Source organism: Carcharodon carcharias, chromosome 17 (assembly GCF_017639515.1).
Source record: "Carcharodon carcharias isolate sCarCar2 chromosome 17, sCarCar2.pri, whole genome shotgun sequence".
Classification (NCBI taxonomy): Eukaryota; Metazoa; Chordata; class Chondrichthyes; order Lamniformes; family Lamnidae; genus Carcharodon; species Carcharodon carcharias.
This window is the reverse complement of record NC_054483.1, coordinates 121464933-121477705: the sequence shown is the minus strand read 5'-3', so window position 1 is coordinate 121477705 and position 12773 is coordinate 121464933.

Sequence of the window (12773 nt, the reverse complement as noted above, 5' to 3'; positions counted from 1 at the left end):
CCCCTGAAGTTCAGAAAGGTAGTAACATCTCAAGTGGACTGTGGAAAGCCCTAGCCTTCCAATTCTATTTCACATAGCCCATAATGAAAGGTTATTTGTCAAACTCAAAATATGAAGGAGTCAGGTTAAAAATCCTGGGAATTGATAGGGAACTGGTTGTAGAGTACACTGGTCCTCATCAGAGAAACTAGAGCAGTGGTGGGAGGTACTGAGCCTGATGCCATGCTCGGTTTTTTGCCACTGATAGAAAAGGTCAAATTTACTGATGAGTCCAAATTGAGAGGGGCAGTGGAATTGGAGGAAGCAGCTCGAACATTGCAGAATGAATTAGAAAGTATAGTACATGGGCAGAACTCAATTACCATGTCGATGTTCAGTCACCAAGATACAAGAACTGGAGCAGGACCAAAAAGAGCCACACAATTGATTACTGGTGTCATGGGTCTGAGAAAAATATGGACAGATGCAGGCTTTTCATCCCGGAAAGAAGGCATCTGAAAGGTGATTTTGTGAATGTTTACAAGCTAAAAAATTGAACGGGGAAGATAAATCCAAAATTTTACTTTAAATTAAATTCATATGTAGGTCAAAGAGACATGAGTTCAAGTTATTTAAAGGTAGCTTTAGCCTGATTATCAGGAAGTCTTGCTTTGCACAGAGAGTGGCCAACACTTGGAATGAATTTCTGAGGAAAGTAATTGGGTTGAAAACCCTGGATTCATTTAAGAAACAACTACATGGTGGGATTGTAAGGTGCTTCTGGATGGGCCAAATAATCATCATCCATTTTTATTTTGTGTGATGAAAGCTATATAAATATAAGCTTTTCTTGTATTGTGAGCACAATGTTTGAAAGATGTCCTAGGGAAATCACATTCATGTGCCTTGTCCATAATCATTAATGTTGTAAAGAGAGCTATCTATAAATGTATTCTTGTCTATCTGTTACACATCATCAGTGATTTTTGTTTCCTTTCAGGACAGGCTGGAGCAAAAATTCTGAGTGGAATAGATCTTTAATGTGACATCATAAAGTTCTATCCAACTGACAGGTAATACTGATTCCAGCCTCCCCACCCCATTCCGCTGCCATTAATGAGTTAGATGCATATATATATATTTAAGTTCATTTATGGGATGCGGGCATCACTGACTACGAGTACTGAAAAAGCAAACAATTGTTTTACTCATTCATGGGATGTGGACTTTGTTGGCTGGGCCAGCGTTTATTGCCCATCCCTAATTACCCTTGAGAAGGTGGTGGTGAGCTGCCTTCTTGAACTGCTGCAGTCCCTGTCGGTACACTCGCAGCTCTGTTAGGGAGGGAGCTCCAGGATTTTGACCCAGCGACAATGAAGGAACAGCGATATATTTCCAAGTCAGGGTGGTGAGTGACTTGGAGGGGGACTTCCAGGTGGTGGTGTCTCATTATAGCACCCGAACATTATGGGATAAGTACCTATAGTCTTGAATTACACACCAGAGTAAGCTTGCTTCATGATGCTTTCTTTGATAGTCATACAGCATGTATCGTATCATAGAGATGCTTTAGAGGTGATATTTTATGTAGAAACATAGACATGGAAACTAGGAGCAGGAGCAGGCTATTCAGCCCTTCGAGCCTGCTCCGCCATTCATTATGATCATGGCTGATCATCCAACTCAATAGCCTGCACCCGCTTTTTTCCCATATCCTTTGATCCCTTTCGCCCCAAGAGCTATATCTCCTTCTTGAAAACGTACAATGTTTTGGTCTCAACTACTTTCTGTGGTAATGAATTCCAGAGGCTCACCACTCTCTGGGTGAAGAAATTTCTCCTCATCTCAGTCCTAAATGGTCTACCTCATATCCTCAGATTGTGACCCTTGGTTCTGGACTCCCCCACCATCGGGAACATCCTTCCTGCATCTACCCTGTCTAGACCTGTTAGAATTTTATAGGTTTCTATGAGATCCCCCCTCATTCTTCTGAACTCCAGCGAATATAATCCTAATCGACTCAATCTCTCCTCATCTGTCAGTCCCGCCATCCCAGGAATCAGTTGGGTAAACCTTCGCTGCACTCCCTCTATATGCATTCTTCCTCAGATAAGGAGACCAAAACTGCACAATATTTCAGGATTACCTGGAAAAACTCAGCAGGTCTGGCAGCATCGGCGGAGAAGAAAAGAGTTGACGTTTCGAGTCCTCATGACCCTTCGACAGAACTTGAGTTCGGGTCCAAGAAAGAGTTGAGATATAAGCTGGTTTAAGGTGTGTGTGTGGGGGGCGGAGAGAGAGAGAGAGAGAGAGGTGGAGTGGGGGTGTGGTTGTAGGGACAAACAAGCAGTGATAGAAGCAGATCATCAAAAGATGTCAACAACAATAGTACAAAAGAACACATAGGTGTTAAAGTTAAAGTTGGTGATATTATCTAAACGAATGTGCTAATTAAGAATGGATGGTAGGGCACTCAAGGTATAGCTCTAGTGGGGGTGGGGAGAACATAAAAGATGTTTTTTTTTTATATAATGGAAATAGGTGGGAAAAGGAAAATCTATATAATTTATTGGAAAAAAAAGAAAAGGAAGGAGGAAACAGAAAGGGGTGGGGATGGGGGAAGGAGCTCACGACCTAAAGTTGTTGAATTCAATATTCAGTCCGGATGGCTGTAAAGTGCCTAGTCAGAAGATGAGGTGTTGTTGCTCCAGTTTGCGTTGGGCTTCACTGGAACAATGCAACAAGCCAAGGACAGACATGTGGGCAAGAGAGCAGGGTGGAGCGTTAAAATGGCAAGCGACCGGGAGGTTTGGGTCATTCTTGCGGACAGACCGCGGGTGTTCTGCAAAGCGGTCGCCCAGTTTACATTTGGTCTCTCCAATGTAGAGGAGACCACATTGAGAGCAACGAATGCAGTAGACTAAGTTGGGGGAAATGCAAGTGAAATGCTGCTTCACTTGAAACTTCACTTGCAAGGAGTGTTTGGGTCCTTGGACGATGAGGAGAGAGGAAGTGAAGGGGCAGGTGTTGCATCTTTTGCGTGGGCATGGGGTGGTGCCATAGGAGGGGTTGAGCATCCGCAGTTTTTTTGTTTTTAACAATATTTCAGGGTTGTCTCACCAAGGCCCTGTACAATTGCAGCAAGACATCCCTGTTTCTGTACTCGAATCCTCTGGCTATGAAGGCCAACATGCCATTTGCCTTCCTTACCGCCTGCTGCACCTGCATGCTTACCTTCAGCGACTGGTGCACAAGGACACCCAGGTCTTGTTGCACATATCCCTTTCTCAATTTACAGCCATTCAGATAATAATCTGCCTTCCTGTTTTTGCTACCAAAATGGATAACCTAACATTTATCCACATTTGCCATGCATTTGCCCACTCACTCAGCTTGTCCAAATCACACTGAAGCATCTCTGCCTCCTCCTCACAGCTCACTCTCCCACCCAGCTTTATGTCATCTGCAAATTTGGCGATATCACATTTAGTTCCCTCATCTAAATCATTAATATATATTGTGAATAACTGGGGTCCCAGCACCGATCGCTGGCTAGTCGCTGCCTGCCATTCGGAAAAAGACCCGTTTATTCCTGCTCTTTGTTTCCTGTCTACCAACCAGTTTTCTATCCATCTCAATACACTACCCCCAATTCCATGCACTTTAATTTTACATGCTAATCTCTTAAGTGGGACTTCGTCAAAAGCCTTCTGAAAGTCCAAATAAACCGCATCCACTGGCTCCCCCTCATCAACTCTATTAGTTACATCCTTGAAAAATTCCAGTAGATTTGTCAAGCATGATTTCCCTTTCATCAATCCATGCTGACTCCGTCCGATTCTGCCACTGTTTTCCACGTGCTCAGCTATTAAATCTTTTATAATGGACTCTAGAATTTTCCCTGCTACTGATGTCAGGCTGACTGGTCTATAATTCCCTGTTTTCTTTCTGCCTCCCTTTTTAAATAGTGGGGTTACATTAGCTACCCTCCAATCTGTAGGAACTGTTGCAGAGTCTATAAAATCTCGGAGGATGACCACCAAGGCATCCACTATTTCTAGGGCCACTTCCTTAGGTATTCTGGGATGTAGATTATCAGGCCCTGGGGATTTATCGGCCTTCAATCCCATCAATTTCCTCAACACCATTTCCATACTAATACTGATTTCTTTCAGTTCCTCCCTCTCACTAAACCCTGTGTTCCCCAACATTTCTGGTATGTTATTTGTGTCCTCCTTTGCGAAGACAGAACCAAAGTATGTATTTAGTTGGTCAGCCATTTCTTTGTTCCCCATTATAAATTCCCCTGTTTCTGACTGTAAGGGACCTACATTTGTCTTCACCAATCTTTTTCTCTTCACATACCTATAGAAACTTTTACAGTCAGTTTTTATGTTCCCTGCAAGCTTACTCTTGTACTCTATTTTCCCCTTCTTAATCAATCCCTTGGTCCTCCTTTACTGAATTCTAAACTGCGCCCAATCCTCAGGTCTGTTGTTTTTTTCTGGCCAATTTGTGTGCCTCTTCCTTGCATCTAATACCATCTCTAATTTCCTGTGTAAGCCATGGTTTGGCCACCTTTCCCGCTTTACTTTTGCGCCAGACTGGATTAAACAATTGTTGCAGTTCACCCATGTGCTCTTTGAATGTTTGCCATTGCCTATCCACTGTCATCCCTTTAAGTAATGTTTCCCAATCCATCATAGCCAACTCATGTAGGTTTTTCTATTTGCAATAGAATTACATATTGTACCTGTAATATAACTGTGTAGTCAAGCGTTACTGCACCCACTATAGTATCCGAAATCAAGGGGCTCATGTGCAGATCATGTTGTTGGACACAATAACAGTCAGTGGCTCCTGTAACTCGGGGAGATGGTGGTGTTGTGGTAATGTCACTGGACTAGTAATCCAGAGGCCCAGGCTAATGCTCTGGGGACCTGGGTTCAAATCCCACCATAATGGCTGGTGGAATTTAAATTCAATTAATAAATCTGCATTATAAAGCTAGTCTCAGTAATGGTGGTATCATTGTTTGTTGTAAAAACCCATCCTGTTCACTGATGCCCTTTCGGGAAGGAAAACTGCTGGTCTGGCCTAGATGACTCCAGGTCCAAAATAATGTGGTTCACTCTTAGCTGCTCTCTGCAAACCAGTTAGTTCAAGGGTATTAAGGAATGGGCAACAAATACTGGCCTTGCCAGCAATGCCCACATCCCATGAAAGAATAATTTTTTAAAAACCTATACCTTGGTCCGAATATTAGAGATTACTGATATTGCAACCTGAACGTTGCAGTGAGGATTTACTATATGATTTGGTGGTTAACCAAGGATTATTGAACTTAGATTATGAGCATCACAGATGAGGTTACACTACTGTACAATGTCTGACTATTGCAGTCAAGCGATGCCGTGCTTCCTATGGTCTGCCACCTAGGCAAGGTTCATTGTATCCCCAGTAACGTGATTTGTGTGTATACCTTTAGTTTTTAATTATTAATCAGGGTTATTGTATCTATGCTATAGTGTAAACTCAATGTTTATATTGAAGGGTTAATGTACCTATTCTGTGGTCTATTGTTGTACTCAAGGATTACTATACATACAATGGTTAATTGTTCAGGAATTACTGCTTATACTATGGATCTGTCTGACTGTTAGGAGTTATTGTGTGTTCTATGGTTTAAGTGTTTTAGTCGGGGTGGTGAAAGGAGTGGTTATTGCATATCCTAAAGTTTGATTGCTAGTTATTGTAAATACACTATGAACTGAATGTTACACCAGAGGACAATGGCGGTGTAAGACTGCCCAATGAAAACACCTTTAACATTGTCAAGCCTATTGTACCTCTAATGCTGACAGGAGTAGAGTTTACTCGGTTTCATATGCATGGAAAATAGATTCATTTTAATATGTAGATAGCAGGTATGGCTCTGATAAAACACAAATCAATCAACTGCTTTTAATATGCTTTATTTGACAAACACTATTTTGAGACCGGGTAAACATGTGCAAACAACAATAAACTCCACACCGAGGGAAAGCTTTGATGAGTGATTGATTTCAAATTTTTTGCCCTTGTTAAAATTTAACTTCCACTACAATTGAAAAAAACAGTTGGCATCATCTCAAAAATTCAGAACAAGGTGGGTCTTTTGGAATGGCGGATTAGTGCATTAACCCATTGTGCCAATGAGTAATAGGATTCAGCTTTTTGCCCCATGATTGTGGACGTTAATCTGATGAAAGGTCACAGACCTGAAATGTTAGGTCTTTTTTCTCTCCACTGATGCTGCCTCACCTCCTCGGTATTTTCAGCATTGTCTGTCTATTGTTTTGCCAGACCCCTGGCATTAGGCAATTGAAGCAGTCAATAAAGTTTTAGGTAGAAATCATTCACAACATTTCTTGAGGATTAATATGTTTTTTTATTGACGAAACGATATTGTTGAAAAGTAAGGTAAGTCATTTATCTACATTGCTGACCTTCCTCACTTCTGGATTAAGAGTTGAATGTTGCTATTCTTCATTGTAAATCTCCATCACTTCTTACAAAACTAGTTTTCGTTTATTAATTATGCATTATTATCAGCTGTTTGCATAATTTCTACAATAGCCTCAGAAAATAAAATTTAATGAAACTTGATTCGCATGCGTGCACAGCACAAGATCTGCAGTTAATTTACATGTTCCAAAGATTAGATGTGACTCATGTCTCGATTCATGTTTTAATTGTAAATTTGAATGTGTATGGATTCATTTTTGTACTAAATAAATAAAACAAAAAGAAGAATCAAACATTAACCTATTGGTGTTCTGAGTAACCCAGGAGACTAGGAAGGTTAGGTTTGATGTTACCCACTGGAAGATCAGAGGTTTCAGTTCTATCAGGGTTCTGGAAAGAAAAATCACTAAATTCCACAATACTTGGGTGATTAAGCAACTTTTAAAGCCTTGTTAAGCATCATCTCTATATGTTAATCACTGAAGTTTTGAGGTCATTGTTGAATGTCTCAGTACCATTCCAAGCAAAGCAAATCCATTCTTTTCAAGCACTTAAACCGAAAATGATGGAAATGCACAGCAGGTCTCTTAGACAGCATCCCCCAGAGACTTAAAGCCCCAGCAATTTGCCATTTTATCAATTGAAAATGGATGTCTCCTTGCATTTGATATGGATGGGGACATATTGCTAAAGGCTTCAGTGTAAGTACCCAAGACCTGCAGATGAAACAAGTATTAGGCCCTTTACAGTTGCAAATGTGTCCTTTTGGGGCCTCCTTCCCTAAATTAGGCTGCACTAGCTTCATTTTCATGGAGGCAGTGAACTGCTTTTAGGTATCCGATTGGTGCGCTGTTCACCAGCAAAACCCAAAAGCTTTGTGCCTTTGGCCTCTGGGGCAAACTCCCATGGCCCTTAGAAGAGCCTGAAATGAAATTGCATTGCTAAGTGTTGTTAGACAATATTTTGATATTTCTGTAAAATAAAGCGGCTTAATGAATTCTGTCTGGCCTTGCCTTGCTGAAGTATTTCAGTTCAGCTTTGGAACAAATGCATGAATGCATATGCAAAAGAAATAGCGTTCAGTGCAGTCCCCACAAGCAGGTCATATTATTACTACTCCATGGGTGATATATCATGGACATGATGGGGATCTTGCCAATCGGCTGGAGAGCTGGCAAGAACCCTATGTTTCCTCTTTTCAGGAAGGCCCAATGGCATTACGTGCCATTCAGGCACTAAACTGGGCAGCGGCAAGCTTTCCCCAGACTCTGGGGAGGAAGTCCTGTCCACCAAGAGCTGCTGGTCAATCAGAGGCCGGCAGCTCTTCATTGCTCGGCAGTGCAGAGGCAGTCGTTGCACCCGAGGCACATGATCACCAATGGTCCAAGCACAGGTGAGTGACGGAAGGAGGGGGTCGCGGGGTGGGGGCTGGGAGGGTGGGAGAGGAGAGTGTGTTGACAGCAAGGTCAGGGGGTTGGCTATCAGCAGGTCCTCCCTTCCCAATGTTGAGTTCCTCAGTGGCACTGTGTGCCTGACAAGAGGGACCCCCAAAGGGAGCCTGCGAGCAAACACTCCAGGGTTTACCAGCAGTGACAGGATGAGGCCCTTCAATGGGGATTAATTGCTCACTTAAGGCCCTCAGTTGGCAGTAGTGTGGGAAGGCCATCCAAGGGCCTCCCCACCAAGGACTTAATTGGGGTAGTGGCGGAAGACGGCGGGGTCCCTACCCAATCAAATTTCCCCTGCCTCCGAAGTCCATGGGGAGGGCATTAAGTTCAACCCCACATACACAACTTTATATTTAAATATTGGGTAATCCCCAGCATAAGGTGTCTGGACTGCTTACAGGGCTGACCAGCATACCTGAGAGAAAATGTTCAGAAGAGCTAAAACCTTTGGCAATAATATGATTAAAATAATCATTGTGAAGTTTAAAAAGTATTTCATTGCCATGAAAGATAAAGTGAGTTACAAGTCTTATGATTTACCACACATTTATATTTATGGAAAATGAGAAATAAAAAATAATACATACTTTTAAAGTGCTACTTTCAACTTGATTTTATAACAGATGCTAAGCACCACCTGCCCCAGGAATGTTATGTTAAAGGCACCTTTGCATCCCGATTTTCATCACTCCGCCCTTGACAGCCATTCTTTCAGGTATCTAAGTCCTAAGCTCAGGAATTTACACTCCTAAACTGCTCCACCTTCCCCCTCTCTCTCTCTCCTTTATACTTTCCTCTTGGGCCAAGTTTTTTGTCACCTGACCTAGTAAGTCCTTATGTGGCTCCGTATCAAAAATCTTCTGTGAAGTGCACTGAGATGTTTCACAATGTTAAAGATGCAATATAAATGCACTATAAATAAGTTGTTGTTGTTGTTGTTGCTACTGCTAATAGTCCACCGCTGCTGCTATCGCATTAAAGTTGGATTCAATTATCTGGTGACAGTGCAGAGTGACAGACAGCTCTGTGCACCGCTGGGAGAGCAAGATTTGATTTGAATTTTCTTTCAATAGTATATAAGCCATTCATTGCAGATTCCCATCCCCATCCCTACCACCCCCAGCCCCCCGCCCCCCCTGCCCAATGTTAGTGGTTATTGCCTCTTTCAGTAACACCATTCCTAAAAAGCTGCTATGGCTTCCCAGAGGTAAAGTTCATCACTGGCACAGAATACTAAAATTTATGTGAACCTTATCTTACTGCTGTGGTTACCAAGCAACAGGTACACATTCTGTAATTTACAAAAGATGCTAAAAGATTAGAAAAGACATCATCTTAGGAGAATTGGCCAAATATTGAGATATAAACAAGAATCGTTTTCTTGGATTACTGAGATGATATATCTCTAGTCAATATTGAATGCATAGTGATAGCAATGGTCTTATTACATCCGCAAATAGTGTACGTTAATTATTTCTTGTTTTCATATTAAAATTTCACACTAAAAGGACAATTAATATTTAAGGTGCTGCCATCTCTGACATGTGCAAGTGATGCATATGAAATGATGCAAACATCTGGCATTGCTGTCAGCAGTATATGAATGTAATTACATGTATAGATTGCGAAAATTACGTGTGATATTCACAATGCACAAAATTCTAATGAGTTTCCTTTGGGATTTGCAAACCAAAGGTGGTAGTTCCAAATAGATTAGTCAAGTGACATTTTCAAATGAGGTCTGGGAGCTGCATTTACAGGGGGACAAAAAACAAAATCTTTTTGACAGCCTTGTTTGTTTGTGATACTGGATGTCATGTTGGTCTGGAACTAACCATTGTGTTCTGAAAGGAGCTGGATCTCTAGTCTCATTGGGATTGGCTGCATCAGCTGCTGAATGTGAGGTGCAAATAACCCCCAATACTCCTATGTGCAGGATATGTAATGGAATGTGAAGAAGGCTGATTACACTAAATGGATGCCACGCATGAGGCAGCAGAAGGCTGTTCAAAAGAGTAAAGCAGGAGATTGTTATCAAGTCCCAGTTTTCAATGGGAGAGATATAAATATGCATGAGCTGTGCAGATTAATAACTGAATTTGCATCTGGGACATGGGGTACAGCTGGACCTGGACAGGGAGATTAAAATATTGTTGAGGTCTATGTATGATGTAAAAAAAAATGTGGGAAAGACTGCTACTAAGTAATTCAGTTAGGTCTTTTTGTGAACATCTGGGTGTTTGATGGTGCACTAATCAACCTCATACTAAAAGAGCTGATAGTGCTTTTATTTGTTATTCATGGATCTTGAGTTTCCAATCAGAATGCACCTCTAACAGGGACAAATACTGTGGTTTCTAGCTCCTTTACGTAAACTCACCAATCATATGCATACACACACAGGATTGGTAAACTATAAGTAAGTTCTATTTATTTAAAGAAAGAGCTCAACAAACAGTTGTACTCTAGAGATTCAACATGTACAACAGCAACTACCCTCAATACCGACAGCAACACAGCCTGCTGGTCACGTGCTGCTTTACATTTTGGTTCGATGATGACACTGTACATTATTTGCATATTCTCTTAAAATGATATTTCAACATCCCCTTTTTTCCCCAAAGATAAAATTACATTCAGTAAGAGTAAATATACATACACAGTAGGGTGGCTGCGAAAATTATTTACACAAAATATAGATCTCTATTTATCAGTTAAATGTTTAAGAATCTGTATAACATGTAGGTGGTTTACGAATCTTCTCAGATTTTGTGATGGTATAATCTCGCTGAGATCTAGACTCATCATATTGGTGTTCTTGTAGGTGTATTGACATCCTGTGTATTATCGGAGTGCTGATTGGTTTCATGGTGGTCTTTCATAATTTCACTCTCCGCGTTCATCTTGGAATGTGTTGTAAACACAATTAGACTGCTGGGTGTCGGACAATTCCCTTAGCTTGCTTCTGTTTCTCCTTAAGGCCACCCCATTTGATGCTTTGACCTCATAGGATCTATGTTTGTTGCACACTTTGGATACTTCCACAGGAACCCAGGTTCCCTGGGTGGGATGTATGAAACAAATCATTTTTCCTACCGACAGACTAGGCAATCTCACACTTGGTCTTGTGCCCTGTTCATCATCCCTTTTTTTTCGAGAAGTTTCTCTTGTGTTCTTGAGAATTTGGACAGGTGAAGGCTTGGCAAGGTTGTCCTAACCTGCCTCCTAAATATGATTTCCGTCGGTGACGATTAGCCCAAATCTAAAGGTGTTTCCCTCAAGTGGAATATGGCAACATGGAGATCTTGTTTTGTTTTTCTGTACTTCACAATTAATGCCTTAAAGGTGCAGACTGTTCACTCAGGAAGAACATTGGATCTGGGATAGTGCAGCGAGACTGTCACATGCACCTAAAAGGTCTGCCAGTATATTGTGGCCTGTTGTCTTATATAATCTCTTTAAGGTGTACCCAGCAAACTGAATATTGCACTTATTGTGTCTGCCACGGATGTGCTTGAGGTATCCTTCAATTGTCTGATGATCAGAAGAGTAGAAAAATCAGTGACTAGGAGAACCATGGGCAGTGACTAAAGCTGTTGCAGTTTTGGACCAAAGGTGTGATGGAACCCTGTGAGGTAGTAGTGGTTCTTCTTGTAATCTTCAAACTCAAACTGCTGCCACCATATTGTGCTTTAATAAATAAATAAATAAATAAATGAATTAACGGCATAAATAGAGGTTAATGGGTATGATATTATAGCCATTACAGAGACATGGTCACAAGGCGATCAAAGCTGGGAACTAAGGAGTATGAGACTTTTCAAAAGGAGAGGCAGGAAGGAAAGGGTGGTGGGCTAGTTTTGTTAGTACGATATAGAATAAGTATGATAGCAAGAAAGGATCTCGGACCGGAAGATGTAGAATCCATATGGGTGGAGGTAAGAAATAAGAGGAAGAAGACACTGGTGGGAGTAGTCCATAGGCCCCCGAACAGTAGCTATACTGTAGGACAGAGAATAAATCAGGAGATAATGAGGGCATGTTAAAAAGGCAGACATTAATCATGGGTGACTTTAATATCCTTGTAGATTGGGAAAATCAAATTGGCAGATGTAGCCACGAGTGTGTTCAGGACGGTTTCCTAGAACAATATGTTGTAGATCCAACATGGATCAGGCTGTTTTGTATCTAGTAATGTGCAATGATGCAGGTTTAATAAATGATCTCAGAGTAAAAGATCCCCCAGAAAACAGTGACCATAATATGGTAGAATTTAGCATTCAGTTTGAGAGTGAAAAACTTGGGTCGGAAACAATTGTGTTAAGCTTAAATAAGGGTAATTACAAAGGAATGAAAACAGAAAATGCTGGAAAAGCTCAGCATGTCTAGCAGCATCTGTGGAGAGAAAAACAGTGTTAATGTTAACAGAGTTAACGTTTTGTGTCCATATGACCCTTCTTCACAGCTCTGAAGAAGGATCAGATGGACTCGAAACGTTAACTCTGTTTCTCTCTCCACAGCTGCTGTTAGACCTGCTGAGTTTTTCCAGTATTTTCCATTTTTGTTTGTGATTAAAGTAGGGAAGTCTTGCTAAAAGTACACAAGGCACTAGACCACACCTAGATTACTGTGAACAGTTTTGGTCCCCTTATCTAAGGAAAGACATACTAGCATCGGAGGCAGTCCAGAGAAGGTTCATTAGGTTGATTCCGCGTATGAAGGGAATTTCTTATGAAGAGAGGTTAAGTAGGTTGGGTCTGTACTTATTGGAGTTTAGAAGAATGAGAAACAACCTTATTGAAACATATAAGATTCTTAGGGAGCTTGACAGGGTAGATG